The sequence below is a fragment of the Mustela lutreola genome, chromosome 4 (genome assembly GCF_030435805.1).
Source record: "Mustela lutreola isolate mMusLut2 chromosome 4, mMusLut2.pri, whole genome shotgun sequence".
Classification (NCBI taxonomy): Eukaryota; Metazoa; Chordata; class Mammalia; order Carnivora; family Mustelidae; genus Mustela; species Mustela lutreola.
Window position 1 is genome coordinate 114,858,336 of NC_081293.1, and position 20,631 is coordinate 114,878,966.

At 44.6% G+C, this 20,631-nt stretch overlaps 1 protein-coding gene across 3 annotated transcripts in view; it reads right to left on the bottom strand.

The window, feature by feature from the left end:
• The window catches only part of LHFPL3 (LHFPL tetraspan subfamily member 3), a 571,790-nt gene that overhangs the window by 44,318 nt on the left and 506,841 nt on the right, over positions 1–20,631 (bottom strand). The window lies entirely within an intron of this gene.

The window sequence follows — 20,631 nt, forward strand, 5'->3', positions numbered from 1 at the left end:
CCAACACGGGGTTTGATCCCCAGACCCTGAGATCATGACCTGAGCTGAAATCAAGAGTCAGAGGCTTAATCGACCCAGGTGCCTTGCTGGCATGTACTTTAAATTTTATGTTCTGCAGGGGCAACATTTGATCTCAGTGTTGTGGGTCTGAGCCCCACATTGGTGTAGAGATTACTTAAAAATGAAATCTTTAAAAAAATGTTGTACTCTGATTTCAAGAAATAGCCATGGAAAACAATTTCTATTGATTATAAATGTGTTGTCAAGGACACTGTCCATTATGTCACTCAGTGTCTTATCTGAAAGGAAATTTATTATAGACTGTATTTCTGGAAACAGCCCCACAAACTTTCTTCTCCTGAGAAAATAGTATGTTACCTTTCTGAGAATGAGAATTGTTTCATTTACTGATCCCAAGAAGCTCAGAATTGAATCTGCAGCTTAGCCACAGCAACCAGAGTAACTTTTATTTATTTATTTTTTAAAGATTTTATTTATTTATTTATTTGAGGTTTAGGGGGAGGTCAGAGGGAGAGAATCCCAAGCAGACTCCATGTTAAGCATGGACCTGGGTGTGGTGTTCAATGTCATGACCCTGAGATCCTGACCTGAACCGAAACCTAGAGACTGATGCCCAAGTGACAGCCACCCAGGTGCCCCCAGGGTACTTTCATGATTAGCACACTGAACTGTGCTCCATTCCTTGGTTCTGATTTTCTCTTTCTCTTTTATTAACAATATAGACTGGGGGGCACCTGGCTGTCTCAGTTGGTGGAGTGGGCAACTCTTGATCTCAGGTTTGTTAAGTTTGAGCCCCACCTTGGGCATAGAGCTTACTTAGAAATAAAATCTAAAAAAAACCCCCCAAACCAGTATATGTATCTTTTGTTGCGTGTATATATATATATATATATATATATATATATATCCTTCCTTATAAGGAATTTTAAGATAGATAAATGCATATATGCTACACACACACTTTGATACTTCATTATATGTGGAGTCAAAGCCCTTTTTGGAGGTACAGCTTTCCTCTGTGGACATAGCTGGCTGGCTGGCTGGCGGTAACATTTACGATGCATTAGCTTACATCGTCAAATGACCTTTGTCAGCCTCTGTGTCTCTGCAGCCTCCCACAGATCTCATGAATCTATCTGGGTTATAGCCTTGGACCTTCTATGGTCTTTGAAGAACCATTAATCTCAAGCTTCAGCATAATACTGCTTGCCCCATTTACCTCATAAAATGCTACGGGGATCATATAAAAAAAATAATGAATGCCTTTCGAGTGGAGTCTTTTTGAAAAGATAGAAGAGTGGCTAAAAAATTTCCAGATAAGAGACCAGTATTGTTTGGTGAGCAAAATCAGCATGGGGGTCAGGGGGGCGGGTCCAGAGTGAGGAAGGAGACTCAAATCTGGGAAGCCTTTGCTTGATATTTTCTGATGGCCTCTCCACTCCATTCCTCACACTTCTCCACTGGGTTCTGTGTTCTAGGAGGCGCACTGTCTAGACGTCTAGACTGCATGGGCTGGGCTCTTCTGCCCTCAGGCTTCAGCCATGGGAACCACAGGCAGAGAGGCAGGGAGTTAAGCAGAAGGAGGTTGGGGTGCCTTCCATGACTGGGGTTACAAGCTGGGGGCTGCCTTGCTCTACAGAGGGCCCCCACCCACAGCCAGGTGCACAAAGAGCTCCAACACTAACTACTACACTTCTCTCCAGCTTCTGTTCACCACCCCCCTAGCGAGGGCTCCCTCTGCTGCTAACCCAGGGAAGCCTCATCGCCCCTCCACTCTCCTTAGCCCTGCCCACAGTTTTGTAAACTCTTCCTTAAACTTTGTAAAAGCTTCATTAAACTCTGCTGAATCGCCCTCCTGTAGGGCACCATGTGGGGTCTGGTGATGTTCCCCTCCAATCCCTCACAAGGCTCACCCCTCACAAAACCTCCTTGTCGTAGATATGCTTGCTCATTTCACAGTGGAGAAAAAAGATAGGGTTAAATCTGTTTCCCAAAGTAGTATAAATTCTAAGCTATGGTATTAAACCCAGATCTGTCTTGTGCCCTTTCTACCTGTTCTCGTAGTTGGGTAAAGTGTTTTTGATGCTGTATTTGTTCACCCCTCTTTCTTCTCCTTCCATACTAGAACACAATCTAATACAATTAGTATAAATTAAAACATATCTGGGGTATATTATATTGAGATAAAGCCTGTATCAACGCTGAGGTGGAGAATTCACCTGCTGTATCCTATCATCTTCTTTTACTTTAAAAAAAAATGATAAATAACACCTAATTTTATGTGACAGTGGAAAGCCCAAGATTGGCAGGGGAAGTCAGGGATGGCACTGCCTCTGGTAATCATACTGATAAAAACATTCCAGAAAAAAAAACTTAAACGATTACATTTTTCTGTCTACTTCAGGCTGGATTCTTAGTCTACTCTCTGTGTCCTACCAAATCTGGAGACAGGAGACATTGGTTTATCTGAATATTTGATTTTTCTAGTTGTTAACATGAGCAAAGGGAGGAGCTAGGAGAGAGAGGCATTCACTGCGAGAGCTTGGAAGTTCTTATGTAATTTATATCCTAGGGAATAAAATATACATCCCAATACTTTTAATCCATTATGTATAGCTGCCATTAAGATAGAGTGGGCCCGGGGCGCCTGGGTGGCTCAGTGGGTTAAGCCTTTGCCTTCGGCTCAGGTCATGATCCTAGGGTCCTGGGATCGAGCCCCACATCAGGCTCACTGCTCAGCAGGGAGCCTGCTTCCCCCTCTCTCTCTGCCTGCTGCTCTGCCTACTTGTGATCTCTGTCTGTCAAATAAATAAATAAAATCTTTGAAAAAAAGAAATAGAGTGGACCCTTGTGCACCTGAGTGTTTATAGCAGCAATGTCCACAATAGCCAAACTATGGAAAGAATCTAGATGTCCACCAAGAGATGAACAGATAAAGAAGAGGTGGTATATATATACAATGGAATACTATGCAGCCACCAAAAATCAAAATCTTGCCATTTGCAATGACGTGGATAGAACTAGTGGGTATTGTGCCAAGCGAAATAAGTCAATCAGAGAAAGACAATTACCATATGATTGGTCTGATATGAGGAATTTGAGAAGCAGGGTGGGGGGTTTTGGGGGGTAGGGAGGGAAAGAATGAAATGAGATGGGATTGGGAAGGAGACAAACCATAATCTCACAAAACAAACTTGAGCGTTGATGGGGGTGGGTGGGGGAGAGGGATAGGGTGACTGGGTGATGGACATTGGGGAGGATATGTGCTATGGCGAATGCTATGAATTGTGTAAGCCTGATGATTCACAGACCCATACCCTTGAGGCAAATAATGCATTATATGAAAAAGAAAAAAAAAAAAAGAAGGTAGAATGGGCCTTTATTGTTTACTCTTGGAGTGTGTAGTGGGAAAACCCAGATGCTTTTGCAAAGAGACTACAAAATGATGGGTGTGGTGTGGGAGGGCTGGTGGGGGGGCATAGACCATTCAGATCCATTCCTGGGGTGGCCTCTGGAGGACTGGCCACATAAACCTAGATATCTTTTTAGCCCTGTGCACATACAAGTGAACCCCCAGGATGTTATGAGCGTCCTTTATTAGTAGCAAAATGCTTGATCTGCCTTGGACACAGACATAGCAAACGATTAGTCAGTACTCAGAGCTATAACAAATACGATGCCAGGAGTAACCATACCACACAGAGTCCTTACTCAGCAGTGGATTATTTAATAATCAACCCTCCCTGCTTTAGGCAAAAGTCTTAGGTGTCTTGAAAACCTAGTTTGAGTAAATTTATTGGCCATGACATTTCTTCTCTTGTGAATTCCCTGTGCATTTTTTATTTAGGTAGAAATTTAAATTTTTCTTTTTTTTTTTTTTCTTGTAAGCTCTATGCCCAACCTGGGGCTTGAACTCATGATCCTGAGATTAAGAGTCACGTGTTCTACGCACTGAGCCAGCCAGAAATTTAAACTTGTAACGTGGTTAAATCTACCATGCATTTCCTTTATGGTTAGTGCTTTAATGTTTTGTTAAGAACAAAAATGTACATATGGACACATGGACTACGTAGATATTTATGTTGTGAATGTAACAATAGTCTAAATATTTAAAGTTTTGCTTATTCCATAGATATTTAATTCATATAAAATTTACTTTTGTGTGTATGAAGAAGGTATAGGATTTAACTTTTCTTTCTCTCTTTGGAGAAGCACTGTTCACTACCAATAGTTAAAAAGTTAACCCCTTATTCATGGGTTTGTAATGCCATTTATGTCATATTCCAGGTATATACATCTAAATAGGTCTCTTCTGGATTCTTGTCTATCAGGGTTTTTTTTTTTTTTTTTTGCTTGTTTATCCAGATGCAAAAATATTTTAACCATTCTTGGTCTTTCATTCCTTTTAATCAATAGAGGATCAGCCTGCCAAGTTCTGAGACAACTCTATAGGGATTTTGATTGGAATACATTTGTATTTATAGACTTACAATTGAGGGAGAATTGACATACTTAAAATTCTCAAAGTTTCCATTCATGAACATTTACTCGAACTTCCTTGTATGTCCTTTAGCAAAGTTTTATAATATTTTCTTAAAAATCCAGAGCACATGAGCTACTTTGTTGTCTTTTTCTTTGCTACTGAAACAGTTATAGTTTGATTGATTGTTGTTGGTAGACTCTATTAATTTTTGCATATTAATTATATGTTCAAGAAATACTGCTGAACCATCTTATTGATTCTAGTAGTTTGCCAGGAGATTTTCTTTAATTTTATATCAAGACAACCATACCTTCTGCAAGTAATGAAATTTTGTTACATCTTGTGCAATCCTTATATCTCTTACTTATTTTCTTGCCTCATGCCTCTAACTAGGGCCTCCAGCATCATGTTTTAATGGTAGTAGTGGTGAAGGCATCTCTTGTTTCTGACTTTAAAGGAAGGATGTCTGATGTTTCACAATTAAGAACGATGTTTGTCATGACTTTCTACTAGATATCCTATCAAGGGGCAAGGAAGTTCTCCCGTATTTTAAATTCTCTGTTTAAAAAAAATTTCTTAAATTTCCAAATACTTTTCCCTGTGGCTATAAGGATGAACAGTGACTTTCCAACTCCCACTCTTCAATAAAGTTGGAGAGTTCAGGTCTAGGCGGGTACACAGAATCAAGGATCTCAGTGGCAGCAGAGATTTGAAGAGAGGAGGCTGGAATTGCCATGTCCCTATCCTCTGAACTTGGAAACCTCCCCTGATTACCCATTAACTCCCCCAAAAGTCCCTTCCATGCTCTGTAGTTCCAAGACGTGATTAGTTCTCCACTGGCCTCTGCCAAATCAGTAACCTGCAGTGCCTCCTACTGGTGCTTCCGAACACGGAGCTACAAAAGGTCTGTCTGATCTTTTTTCTTCTGGATAGCCCTTAGGACACGGCCAAAGTACCCATTTTAAGTACTATCATGATCCTCATTGTTCCTTTCTGAATGCCTACGAAGTTTCTTACAGCCTGGCTTTGAGTGTAGTGTCCAGAGTTGAAATCAGCACTGGATGGACCTGAATCAAATACTGATCAACTGAGGAGGACAATCCCTTCCTTGCAGTAGTTAATTTATCTTTTAGAACTCAAGATTCCATTCGCTTTTCACAGTATTGGTGCCCAAAGACCTTGCCATTTAACTAAATCCCTTGTGCCTTTCCTCTCTATAGCTCCTGACTTATGACCTCTCTGTGCGCTGGGTGTTTCAACCCATGGTCAAGTCTTTATGTTGACCTTTGCTATATTTCATTCTGTTAGAGTAACCTGTTACAATCTTTTGGATCCACATTCTGTTTTCCAGCTATACAATACCCAGCACAGCTTTGTATCCTTTACAAATCTGATAAGCTCATATCTCCATCTGAGTCATTGTTGGGAATGTCAGAGAATGGGGTTGAGGATAAAGCCCTAAGGTCTAACTGGAGGTCCTAGCAGGAAGGCTTAGTCACAAGTATCGTGCAAACATAAATTACAGATTTTAATTATTATCCCATTATTATATGTTATTATTAGAATTTAAATCTATAAAATATAGACTGGAGATTTAGACTTGGGAGCCACTGAAATGTGGGAGTGCATGAGAAGTAAAACAGGGGAAAAGGATAATGTAGAGAAAGAAAGAAGATGATAGAAAACGAAGGTCAGAGACTTGAGAGGGGAAGTAGAGCTAGAGAAGGCAAAGAAGGAATCAGTGATTCAGATGGGAACTAGGAGAGTCCAGGGTCATGGTAGGCAAGAGAAGATAGGGAGGCAAGTAGAAGGGTCAAGGTCATTTGGTGTGTTTGTGCAGGAATGGGGGGTGTGGGGGGGCATGCTTGGGGGATGATGCTGATGGAAGGTTTAAAAGCAAGATGAAATCCCAGACCAGTTCTGGAGGCATACTACTGGTAATGCTTTTTTCTTAAGCCAAGTGGTAAGTAAGTAGGTGTTTATCACATGATTATTTATATTTTTTTGAATGCAGGAAATATTCATAATAAAAAGATTAAAAAAAGATTTTGTTTATTTATTTGACAGACAGAGACACAGTGAGAGAGGGAACACAAGCCGGGGGAGTGAGAGAGGGAGAAGCAGGCTTCCCACTGAGCAGGGAGCCCAGTGGGGCCCCAGGACCCTGGGATCATGACCTGAGCCAAAGACGGACGCTTAACCAATGAACTACCAAGATGCCCTACATTTTTTTTTTTTTTCCCAGAAAGAGTGAATAGATAATGTGGAAGGAGAAGTACTGGCAATAGATTACTTTTAAAAATGAAATTGTAGGGGCACCTGGGTGGCTCAGGTTAAATCCTCTGCCTTCGGCTCAGGTCATGGTCTCAGGGTCCTGGGATAGAGCCCTGCATTGGGCTCTCTGCTCAGTGGGGAGCCTGCTTCCCTTCCTCTCTCTCTGCCTGCCTCTGTCTACTTGTGATCTGTCAAATAAATTAATAAAATCTTAAAAAAAAAACAAAACAAAACCTGGGTGGTTCAATTGGTTAAGTGTCTGCCTTTGGCTCAGGTCATGATTTCAGGGTCCTGGGACTGAGTCCTGGGCTGAGCTTCCTGCTCAGCGGGGTGTCTCCTTCTCCCTCTGTCTCTCTCCACTCCCCAGTGGCGTGTGTGTGTGTACATGTGTGCCAAAATCAATAAATAAAATCTTTAAAAAAGTGAAACTGTAGTGGTGAAAAAGCAAGAGAAAGAGTAAAAGCTCATGGGGTCGAGGGTACAGGTCATGGTCTTGAGCACATTGATAGTAGAGGGGAAGATGCCAATAGAGAGGAGGGTCTTCACTGTGGGGAAAAAGAAAACAACTGATAGACCAAACTCCAGTGTGCAGAAAGGGGAGGGGATTAAGAATTCAGGAGGCACAATAACTAAAATGTGGGAGCAATGCAAGTGTCTATCAGCAGATGAATGGGTAAGCAAAATGTGACATATATATGATGAAATATTATTCAGCTTTAAAAAAAGAAGGAAATTTTGGGTCCCCTGGGTGGCTCCGTGGGTTAAAGCCTCTGCCTTCAGCTCAGGTCATGATCTCAGGGTCCTGGGATCGAGCCCCGAATCAGGCTCTCTGCCTGGCAGGGAGCCTGCTTCCCCCTCTCTCTTTGCCTACTTGTGATCTCTGTCTGTCAAATGAATAGATAAAATCTTAAAAAAAAAAAAAAGAAGAAGGAAATTCTGACACATGCTCAACACGAATGTATCTTAAAGACCCTAGGCTGAGTGAAATAAACAGGTCATGAAAAGATAAATACTATATCCACTTATATGAGCCTCCATTCCACTTATAATTGATACTTAGTCAAAATCACAGAGAGAAAGCAACACAGACCTAACTCCAGAAGCAAGAAAAATCTCAAATAAACAACCTAACCTAACACCTAAAGGAGCTAGGGGGAAAAAAAAATAAACAAAGCCTTGATCCAGGAAAAGGAAAGAAATAATACAGATTAAGGCAGAAATAAATGATATAGAAACTAAAAAAATCCCAATACAACAGGCCAATGAAACCAAGAGCTGGTGCTTTGAAAGGGTCAACAAAATAAATAAACCTCTAGCAAGACTCATTAAAAAAAAGAGCACTCAAATAAACAAAATTACTAATGAAAGAGGAAAAATAACAACAAACACCACAGAAATGCAAACGATTTCAACAGAATACTATGAAAATATATCTGCCAACAAATTGGACAATTTAGAAGAAATGTATAAGTTCCTAGAAACATATAACCTACCAAAACTAATGCAGAAGAAATAGAGAACTTGAGCAGACCAATTATTATCAAGGAAATTGAATCAGTAATCAAAAAACTCCTAAAAAACAGAAGTCCAGGACCAGATGGCTTCACAGGTAAATTCTACCAAATGTTTAAAGAAGACTTCATACTCATTCTTTTTAAACAATTCCAAAAAATACAAGAGAAAGGAAAACTTCCAAATTCATTCTATGAGGTCAGTATCACCCCAATACCAAAACCAGATAAAGACACCACAAAAAAGAAAACTATGGGCCAACAGCTCTCATGAATATGATGCAAATTCCTCAAAAAAATATTGGCCAACTGAATCCAGTAATATATTTAAAAAAATCATACACCATGATCAAGTAGGGTTTATTCCTGGGATGTAAAGGTGGTTCAATATTCACAAAACAATCAACATGATATGTCATATCAATAAGAGAAAGGATAAAAACTGATATGATCATTTCAATAGATGCAGGAAAAAGTATTCGGTAAAGTACAACATCGATCCATGATTTAAAAAAAAAAAAAAGAATGCAAATTGGTACAGCCACTGTGGGAAAGAGTATGGAATTTCCTCAAAAAGTTAAAAATAGAACTGTCTTATCACCCAGCAATCAAACTCCTGGGTATTTATCCCCAAATACAAAAATATTAATTCAAACGGGTATGCACACTTATGTTTATTGTGGCATTATTTACAATAGCTAAACTATGGAGGCAGCCCAATTTCCATTGAAAGATGAATGGATAAAGAAGAGGTGGCATATATACTATACCATATATTTATATAACACTATATTATATATAGTATAATAATATGTAATATAACATATAATAATATATAATATTATGGAACATATTATGGAATATTATTCAACCACAAAAAAGAATGAAGTCTTGCCATTTGCAACAACATGGATAGAGCTAGAGAGTATGATGCTGAGTGAAATCAGTCAGAGGAAGACAAATACCTTTTGATTTCAATCATATGTGGAGTTTAAGAGTCAAAACAAATAAGCAAAAAAAAAAAAAAACAAATAAGCAAAGAAAAAAGAGAGAAAGAGAAACTGAGAAATAGACTCTTAACTACAGAGAACTGCTGGTTACCAGAGGGGAGGTGGGTAGGGGAGGGGGAAAATAGGGATTAAAGAGTACACTTATCATGATGAAAAAAAAAGACCAAAATAAAATAAAATGATTAAAAAAAAAGTCATAGAGACAGAAAGCAGAATGGAGGTTCCCAGCAGCTGGGTAGAAGGAATGGGGAGTAGTCTCTGGGGCAGAATAAGGAAAGAGACCAGAGATGAAGGAATAAAAAAGGGGTGATGATTTAAAAAAAATTTTTTTAAAAAGATTTTATTTATTTATTTGACAGATAGAGAGTACAAGCAGGCAGAGCAGCAGGCAGAGGGAGAGGGAGAAGCAGACTCCCCGCTAAGCAGGGAGCCTGATGTGGGGGTCGATCCCAGGCCCCTGGGATCATGACCTGAGCCGAAGGCAGCTGCTTAACCGACTGAGCTACCCAGGCACCCCAAAAAAGGGTGATGATTTAAGAAAAAAAAAAGTTTGAGGTAGACAAGAAGAAATTTGAAGCTGTCACTGGATTAGCTTCATCGTGGCACAGGCGCTGGTGGGGTCCCCTGAGGGTGGAGGTGTATTGCAGACTGGAGCAGAGGGCCTGAGGTCTGGGGTCACTTGTGGAAGGGAGGCATGAGGGACCAGTGAGGAATGAAGGAAGGAGGTACCAGGTGGCAAGGAACGCTCAGCGGAGGGAAGCTGTGTGGGGGTACAGTGGACACAGCACTGTTTTGGGGGGCTTTCTTTGGCTCTCCTCAGCTACCTGGGGATGCAGGGGGAGGAAGCAGATAGGGTGCTGGTGGTAATCCTGGACTGAGGGTTCTCAGGGTGGGAGGAAGCAGCTTGGGGTGCTGACAAAGTCTGAGCCTGCCGGAGTGAGACACACACCCCATACATATATTTGGGAGGAGGTCTCTGGAGATAGCTTTTGGGGACCAGATTGGGAGGGGCAGGGGAGGCCTGTGAGCTGTGTGTGCTGTGAGATCTGTGCCTCAGGTCTCACAGTCTGTGGGGGAGCTCCTAGGAAACCCCCTTGTAGTACTGGGGCAGCCTGTAACGTTTGTAACGTCAAAGGGGCTGAGGAAAATTCTGACCGATTGATTAGTCAGAATGAAAGATGTCTGCAACGCTAGGTTTCAGGGCCAGTCTATGGGATGTCTGGGACAGTTCTACACAGTTTTCATACTGACAGTGAGATATCTTGAATTGGATTCAGCCTTCCTAGCAGGAGTAGCCTGGGACCCAGCTAGAATTTACCGATTTATTTCAACTAGACTTTATCTATCATAGAAACTGCTACATGGTAATGACTGCATACTGCTATTTCTCTCCTGCAGGACCCTCAGCTAGAAACCTCTCCACTGTTTGAATGTATGGTTTTGTTATCAGGGGTGACGTGGGGGGAGTGCGGTCATGGGAGCCCAGGAAATTTTTACCAGCATTCAGAAAGAAGAAAAAGACTGCATTTCACACACTGAAAGGTGTTAAAACATTAGAATTCTCCAGATGGCATGACAAAGAGGATTCGGTTCCAAATTTACTGCCCCCAGGGGTGGTTTCGCTGGAGTAAGAACAGCCCAGCCGGCAGAGTTATCCTGACATCACAGTAACTCAAGGGAGGTGCAGCTACTTTTCCTAGGAGCGTTTTTTAGAAAGGCAGGCGGGCTACCTGAATGTCCTCAAGATTGCTCCAGGACTTGGGGGGAGGGGTGTGTGTGCTGTTCTTAGTTCTAATTCTAGACTTTTCTATATGACTGAGCAACTTGGTAATTGGGACCCTCTTGAAGCACACATGTCGTTGTCTTTTATCTCCAGAGCCTGGCATCTAAGCCTGCGTCATGGATTTAATACACAAGGAATCACCAGTGGAATAGAAATTAGGTGGCCACACAGTAGTATAAAATATTCACATCGGAGAGCATCACCTCCTGCTTTCTGCCTTATTAGGGGAAGGAACATGACTCTGACAGCTGGAATGGTGTTGACTAAAAGCCTGCATTCTAGAGAAGCAGGCTGCTGGGAGGGAATCCTTGCTTCACTGCTTTCTAGTTGAACAGCCTCACTGAGCTATAGTATCATTATCTGTAAAACAGGGACAATAGATTAGTGCCTCCTTCACAGATCATTGTGAGGATGAAATGAGACAAGAGAGAAGAAGCCCCTGGCACACAGCAGAATCACAACTCTGCTTGGGGGTTGGAAGTCTCTTTGCTATCAGGATTCCCTCTTCCCCTCAAGCCTAGGATTCACCTTTCATTTCTGGCTGGTAGCCGAAATTAACAGAACCTTGGGCAGGTGCCCAGGTCAAAGTACATCCTCAAAACCTGCTTCTTGAAAGAATGTTGAAAGACATTAGCTCTCAATCTCTGGGAATTTCAAAACACATACATTAGTCTTACTAAGCAAGTGATTTCAATATTACATGTATACAACAGAATTGTCTGACCCTTAGGTTTTGAGAACACAACAATTCACCGAAATTAACGAAAGTGTCAGGAGGACAGTGGTTCTCAAATTTTACCAAATGCGAGTTTCTGAACTAACTCAAAACACCCTAGAGTCAGAATCTGAAGATCTGGAAAGAGGGTTGTCTCCAGCATCTTAAATCCATCCCCCGGACAGTTGAGGCAACACTTTGGGGCAGCCTAAAGGTCTTTACCGAAAAACTCTAGAGGTCACTTCAAAATGTGATGGGTGCTCAACCAAAAGCAGGAATCTGTTTGTTCTTTTACTTCTCGGTGTCCTTTTTTCTCCAATGGGTGAGAGAAGCATAGGATTGAAATGTCCTTCAGCCATTGACTGGGCTGGGAGAATCTAGTGTTGAGCAAAGCAGACGCACTCAAAAGATTCAGCATGAAGATCTAGAGTCGCTCGGACACACTCTGTGCCTGGAAATCAACCACAAGGGCTATGCTCTTGGACTGTAAAGCTAGGAGCCTCTGTTTCTCAGTCTGACATTTCAGGAGGACTGTATATTCTCATTCATGATTAAGGAAGAAATATTCTGCAGTGTTGTTATAAATAATTCAACATCTAAGAGAGCTTAATGTGAACCACAAGAATATGACCCACAGGATACTCCAAGTCCAAGAAGAATGCCTCCAGATCAGCATTCAAAGTCTGTTACTAGGAAATATATGCCAGGCCCCTCAGTGGGCAGGGGAGACATTTCTGTGCATTGAGAAGTGATTTTTCTAAGGAATTAGACTCTCCCGGAATCTGGACTCTGCTTTTAACCTCTGTCTGAGGTCACGAGTCTGTTCCGTCACGACGCACCGGTCTCCCCTCCCCTGCTAATCTGCTGTCGTGAATGCTGCCTTGAACGGGTCTTAAGATTCAATTATTAATCAGAACCAATTTAACAGGCTGTTGGTGCCAGGAATGAATTTTTTTTTCAATTTGCAAAGCTGGGATAAGCTGATCTAGGAGAATGGTACGATGTCACAGGAAATACATTAAGCTTCCCACGCCTGCCTAAAGAGCTTACGGAGGTTGACAAGAGTGCAAAGAAAGGTGTGTTTGGGTAGATGCATTACTGGTGGATGGAGAGTTGCTATGAGGAATTTATAAGCCAGAGCAACATCAGTTCAGATAAAGTTTTCTTAACCTGGAAGGAAGGGCCAAGTTCCTATACTCTCTCTTGTAGCCACGAGAAGCTACAAGTTTATTAATTATCTCATGAGGCGTCACACTTCAGACAAGAGGGTGATAAGGGACCTAAGTCATTTGCAATATGTGGGGAGTGCAGATGGTCGTGCTGAGTGCAAAAAAGAGATTTTTTAAAAAAAAAGATTTTATTTATGTATTTGAAAGAGAACAGGCAGGGGGAGTGGTGGAGGGAGAAGCACACTCCCTGCTGAGCAGAGAGCCAGATGTGGGGTTTGATCCCAGGACCCCAGGATCATGACATCAGCTGAAGGCAGCCACTTAACCAATGGAACCACCTAGGTGCCCCTGAGAAGCTACATTCTCGGAGAGGAGCTCTCATAATGAATGGACCTCACCATGGAACCTCAGCTGCACAGTGCATGCACGAGGTCACCTCAAAAGGTGGCCGGGTGCTTATCCAACACAAGAATCTCTTTGTTTTTTCACTTTCACATTTCTTCCTTTTTTCCTCCTATAGATAAATGGTGGCTAAGATGGAAATTACCTTTAGTCATAGACTGGAAACTTTTTCTGCCCCAAAAGATTAGAATTTCACCTTGGAGGACCTGGATGGTTCAGTTGGTTAAAACTGCCTTTGGCTCAGGTCATGATCTCAGAGTCCTGGTACCAAGTGTAGGGCTCCCCACGCAGCGGGGAGTCTGCTTCTCCCTTTTCCTCTGCCAATCCCCCTGTTTGTGCTCTCGTAAATAAATAAATAAGACCTTAAAAAAAAATAAAGAATTTCACCTCTAACTCGGTGCAAGAATTAATACGATCTTCTCCTAGTCAGGGGGTACTGAAGTATAGGCAGTCAGCTGCATAATTTGCAGGCCCAGGGGCTAGAAGAAAATTGCTCAGAAAGTGGGAAAAATTGCCATTAAAGGTATTGCAATACGAAGCTTTTCCCTTTTTTCTTGTGGTCTCTCTGGCCTTGTCATGGTGTTGGAGTTCACTTGTTTTCTTTCTTTCTTTTAAGATTTTATTCATTTATTTGAGAGAAAGAAAGAGTGAGCAAGAGTAGGATGGGGGAGCAGAGGGAGGGAGAGAAGCAGACCCCCTGCTGAGCAGGGAGGCGGCTGTGGGACTTGATCCCAGGACCCTGAGATTATGTTCCGAGACAGAGGCAGACGCTAAGCAGGTGAGCCGCCCAGGAGCACCGCCCCAACTCTTTTTCTTGTTGTAAAATACATGGAACATCAAATTTGCCCTTTTCACCTTTTTTAATATGTTACATGTACATTTTACACATTTTTAAGTGTACAGTTCGGTGGTATCAAATACATTCACACGATTGGGCAACCATCACGAGTCATGGCATATTTTATTTGCTTTTTATTTATTTATTTATAAAAGAATTTATTTATTTATTTGAGAGACAGAGGGAGAGAGAGCACAAGCAGGGGAGAGGGGCACAAGGAGAGGCGGAAGCAGACTCCCTGAGCAAGGTGCCGGGGGACCCTGGGATCATGACCTGAGCTGAAGGCAGATGCTAAACCGACCGACCCACCCAGGCATCTCTTTATTTGTTACTTAATGTCCTTCTAGGTAGATAAAGTTCAAACTTTTAATTATTAGCATGAATTTTAGCATTCATTTTTACATTGTGCCGTGCTAGCTTTAAATGTAAATGTCAGAGCATTTAGCTCATTTGTGCAATCCCTGAGATCATATAATTTGTTTTTCATCTCTGGAGGAGGCCTTGAACTGGCTGGAAAATACCAACACAGGTTCGGGAAGATTGGGAAGGAAGAGAGGGTTCCCCTAACTATAGGGTGGGCTGGAGGGAACTGGCTGGGAGCCCCTGCTCTGCGTGCCCACTTGGGCCTGATGACATCTGCTGACAGAGGGATGTATTGTATTGTTGCCAGGCTTGAAGCAGGTCCCTCCCCCCGCCGTGGTCTCCCCAAACATGGTGACAGGTTATCCCCCAGGGGATTGCAATCTCTGTACTCGGTAACTGGATTGGGAGTGTCCCTTACTGAGTTGTGGCCTCCTGCCTGATGTCCACTGGAAAGAGGCAGCACTGTTGTAGCCTGTCCCCAGGATCCTGCAGGACAGGTGCATACAGCCAGGATCTTCCCCACCCATGCCTGCTCCCTTCCTGGGGTAGAAGGTGGCAGCGGTCACTGGGCAGGCCCTAGAAGAAAAGGCTGGGCAGGCTCAGGTTCCAGGGGACAGGAAAACGGGCAGAGAAATGCCTCTCGTCCTCTAGTTGGGAACATCTGCTGGGTGTGGCAGCAGGAAGCAGGGTCCCAGAAGCAGTCTCCGAGCCTCCCTACCCCTTTGCATGCTCCAAGCTTCCACTACCCAATCAGACTTCACTTACAAAACACAGTTTTAAGCCCGGGGCTGCACAGCATTCAACCCCAAGTGTGGGGTCCTTCTAAGCTTAGGACCCTACAGGACTATGCTGGTTGGTCCTGCACCCTTGGAGCTGACCCTGGTTGTGAGAGCAAAGATCGAGTGAGCCAGAACCGAATCAATGCCCCCTGGGGCGCCTGGGTGGCTCAGTGGGTTAAAGCCTCTGCCTTTGGTTCAGGTCATGATCTCAGGGTCCTGGGATCGAGCCCCGCATCAGGCTCTCTGCTCAGTTGGGAGCCTGCTCCCCCCCCCCCCCCGCCTGCCTCTCTGCTTGCTTGTGATCTGTCTGTCAAATAAATAAATAAAATCTTAAAAAAAGAAAAAAAGAATCAATGCCCCTGTCAGCAAGGCCAGCCCTGCCCATTTTCCGGCTCCCAAGAGGAGACCTCTTGGACCCAGAAACATCTCTGTGAAGAGTGGATTTGTTCCTTAGATAAAGCCTTCATGTCTCTCAGTACTGCCCCACGTTCGGCAGTGCCCTCATTTCTCCCCTGCCCACACAGAGTTTTAAGGACGGTGCTTTGTCCTGACCCCACTGCTGGGAGGGTGGGCTGCCCTCCTTCTGGACATGGAGTAAGTTTAAAATTTGAACACTGGTCATGGTTTCTTTTTGGGTGTTCCTTTGCAGCTCTCCTCTTTCTTGCCTCCCTCTCTCCCCCTCTGTCTGCGGAAGGGCAGATGAGACGTCTGTCTTTCAGGTGTGCTTTACAGTAGGTGAGGGGGGCAGTCCCTGCCGGGCAGGGTGCACACTGCTGGGGAGGCCTTTGAAGGCCTGGCTGGGGTGGGTGCCGGCTCTCCAGGATGGAGGGGGGCCCAGCAAGAATGGAGAAAAAGGAGGGGAAACGCTGCAGAAAATCACAGAAACAGAAAACGTGGGGGAGGAAGGCATGGGAGGATGGATAAGGGGAAGAAGATGGAGGAAGATGGACAGGAAGGGAGCCAGCGCTTTGCCTGCTCCACTGACATACTGGAAAGAATAGAAGCCTGACCCGATCAAGCTGCTGTCCCCAAGCAGACAACATCTGTGCATGTTGTCAGACAATGTCCACGAGAACCAGCCACCAGGAATGTCAGCTTCCAGCCTCCTGCCGGCTCAACATGCCCTGGGAAGTGTGCCTTGGCACGTTAGTCTTCTCAGTCCTTCCCGAAGAATGAGTGCCCTAGGGAGGGTGTGGGTGCCCTGGATGGAACTGGGTTGGGGGTTGAAATGGGCGTGTGACAGGGGACAGAGAAGAATGGCAAATCCTTTCTGGAGTTCCCAGCGGGGCCCTGTGCTGAGGAGAGCTGGGACATTTGATTCACGAGAATCCTCACAGAAATTAATTCTATGTGAGCCAAAGGTACTCATAGGCTCAAGTTTTGAAAACTTGACAAGTTTTGAAAACTGATAATGGTAGAACGAACTAGCCTCTTGGGTCCTCTTGGGAAAGCACCATTAACTCTCTCACTGTTCAAGAATGGAGAAGAAAGGCAACTCACTATTTCGAAGGCTGGCAGCTTAGAGACGACCCACGGTTTCGCTTGGATAAGCCTGGGACGCCACCCCAGAGACCCAGACTCCTAAGAAACCACAGGCTTCCTCTCCTTCCTGGTCTCTCAGACATTAACATCGCTTTGTTCAGATTATGAGAGAGATCCCACCGAGATTCTCCTCACGGCTGCAGCAACACCCAACTTGCGGCAATATGAGGACTGGAGTACTCTGAGATACTTGCAGGGATCTCTTTCATGACCAGCGAGATGTGAGAACAACCCTTACCTTTAATTCAAGAGAGGAAGCTAAACTGTGCTTGTCCTGCTCGTTCCAGAGCAGAAATCCAAAATGGTGGTCCGTGGGTCACCCACAACAGGGTTACATGGAATGATGGTTTCAAAATCAGATTTCTGCAACCCCACTTCAGAGCTACTAAATCCCTGTGGGGCAGGGATCAGAATCCACATTTTAAATAAGCTGGAAGTTTATTATCTTTCATCTGTAGACGTTTGTGAATCGGTGCTTGAAGTGGTTCTTGAACCACAGGCGGCCTCAGGAACACCCAGAGATGGTTGGGCCCCATTCAGAGAGGCTCTGATTCTGTATGGCTGGGGCAGGGCAGGGCCTGAGAGTCTGCTTTTCTTCTCAGTTCCCAAATGATCCTGATGCTGCTGATCTGGGGACCACGCCTTGAGAATGCCACTGGGTTAGTACAATTACCACAATTTAGTTTTGTGTCCATCAGGGGTAATCTACTTAACTGCTCTCAGGGAGCCCTGAGGACCAGAGTGTGGGAGGCAGGGGTGGTGGCGGGCTTGTTTTCTGTCCCTCTGGGAGGTGAGTGTCTGGGGAGGCCAAGCAGGGCTGCCCCGCCCCCAAGCCAGGCTGGGCTACCCAAGGCCCTGGGGGAGCAAACGAGGGCTGGTGTGTTTGTCAGGCTGCTGGTGGCTGGCTTTTCAGACTCTCAGGAGCTCAGCTTGGTCTCCGGGAAAAGTGGAGGATCAGGTCTGTTCTAGGGCAAGCCTTGAAGGATCGGCCAAATCCCGGACGTCAGGCAGATCCCACAACTAAGCTGGAATCGCTGAGACACGAAAGAAAGCTGAGTTCTTATCCTGTGGTTGGGAACCCACCGGACACGTTCACCTGACAGGCCTCCAGGCTGATGTTGCAGGGGCCTCAGGCCACAGAGGTTCCCTTTATTCCCCACATGGAAAGTGTTCCAGGCTGAGGCCTCCGAACACTTCCCGAGGACACGCAGGGGCAGCCCTCGGTGTGCGCATGGTTCCTCTCCCCGTTGTTCAGACGCCTGCAGTTACCCAAATGGCCACTAGAGGTCTCAGCAGGACAATGATTCTCTTAGGAAGGGCCAGGAAGGACCCAGAAGAAGCCGGGGAAAGTGCCTCTCCCAGGGCCCCATGTATGATTCTCCGGCAAAGACAAAAGTAGCGCGAGGAGCTCACCACCTCTGCTCGTCTGTCCAGTATCCTCAGTGGGAGAACTGGTCTTGCACAGCTGCCCAAGGAGGCTGTTTTCCTCTTCATGCTGTGCTAACGGTTGTCCCTGGACAAGGGCTGGGAATTCTAGGGCAATGATGGTTGCCAGGAAGAGGCCCGTGGGCCCTTCACATCATTTTCAACAGCTGCTCCCTCCAAAGGATGTGGTGGAGAGACATTTTTCAATCCAGTATGAGGTACCATGCAAAGGCAACTTTAAGAATCCTTTAACACAAACTTTCCAGGCAGATTTGGCCTCCTACCTCCCCACTCCACCAAAATCCTGGTGCTGAAATTCTACCCCAGGGATATTCTCTGAGGTCATGGCTTTTTTTTTTTTTTTTTTTTTTTTTTTTTTTTGCCGGGCTACGTTCTGTCCAGCAGTATTAGAATCTAAGAAGTGAGCAGGCACCTGTCCGTCTCTGTGATTCACGCCCCCTCCCTACCATATCCTGACCTGCTCTTCCCACTCAACTTTGAATCAGGGGCAGCTTCAAGGAAGACAGGTGCAGACCTGATGGGCTACTTTGAGAAAAGATGCACATTAAGCTAAACTTGATATACAGAAGCCAAAATGGGCCAAATTGTTAAATCAAGGGATGGTTCGTTGTTTTATAAAAAAGATCCCTCGTTAAAAATGCCATGGATTTCCTATGGAAAAAACAAGTCCTGTTAAAAATGACATTGTGTATTTGGTTCATATCTGCCCTTCTGTAGTTTTATGTGAAGAAGGAGTGTATCTCACAGCTTGGGTCTGTGAAGAAGGAGTGTATCTCACAGCTTGGGTGGCATCTATGGGCCTCTGTTGGCTTTCCAATTACTCTTGGATTGCCTCGGAGACTTCCCTGGCCCTGTCACCTCCGTAAGCAACACACTGGAAAGAGACAACATAACCTAGTTTACATACTGGGCTTGGTGTCTTGCGGTCGAGAAGAGGAGACATCAGCTAGATAGCCCCGAACTGCAGAAATCGGAGATGACCAAGTTTGGGGTTTGCTGCGTCTCCCTTGGTTTCACGGGATGGTGTGAGGAGGGCAGGCTGCTTGCTTCTCACCCACACCATCTCCCTCCTGCTTCTGTCCTTGTTCACTTGGTAACAGAGACTTACGGGGCTCTTGCTGGGGTTAGAACAGCCCGATTAGAGCTTTCTTCATAACTCTATAGTGGGAAATGAATACTGCGGGGAGGACCCGCACAAAAGCAGCCGGAGGCTCGTGAGCAAAGTTAGCATTTATATACTTACTGAAACCAGCAGTTCTCACACTCGTTTTATGGGTGAGGAGCCTGAGGTGCAGAGAGGCACTGTAACTTTCCCAGGCTCCCCCAGACATTTATGGCACAGCCAGGACTGGGACCGGAGTCTTTTCTTGGGATGTAGGTTTCTTTGGTTCCATTCACTTTTAAGAAAAAAAGTGAATGGCCGTGCAGAGGGTTCTCCCCCAGTGAGAAATGAGCTGGGATGATGCACTGGGGAGAGGCTTCGATGGAAAGAGGAGGACTGAGATTTAATCCAGCCTCTGCCCCACCATCCTGGGCAAGTTACTGTCCCTCCCAGTCATCGTCTATGAATTAAGGGGTTTGGAGTAAAGGACCCAACATCCCTGAGGACCCGTCAGCTCCAGAATTCTGTGCATGTCTAAATGGCGGGGTGGGGGTCTCAACACGGAGGGGACGCATCTCATGACAGCCCCTTCAATTTTAAGTTCTTGTCATCTCCGACAACTAATTTGGAAAAGTTTCCTCCTTCCTGATGCCTACTGAACACACACTTGAAACTTCAGTGGGACTGAGGACAAGCAGATCCAGCCCCAAGGACAAGAAGATCCAGCCCCAAGGTCGTCGGCAGGTGGGGAAGTCTGTACAGTAAGGCGGCGCCAAATTTCAAACATTCCAGATATTCTTTGTCAGGCACAAATTTCTCCTCCACCACTTATTCTGTAAGTCTAGTTTACCACATACTAAATTCACTGGAAGTGGAAATATAGTTTATGTGGATTCAGGGAACACCAAAACACCATTGTGTGAATGAAGCATCATAGAGCCCATCATTTGGCCTCAAACCCATTATTCTCCATGATCACAGGTTTAACATCAGGTATGTGTGTCCATCATATACATAGGTACAGAGGAAATAATAAAGAAACGAGGTACTACTTCTCTCCATGGCTCATTTCAGCGCCGCCACGGCAGGATAGTATTAATTTTCACATAACGTTCACCTCTGCAAAGACTCACAGAACAATAATCTGCTTAGGCTGGCAGCCCCAGAAGGACAGTGCACAGCGAAGGCGTGCG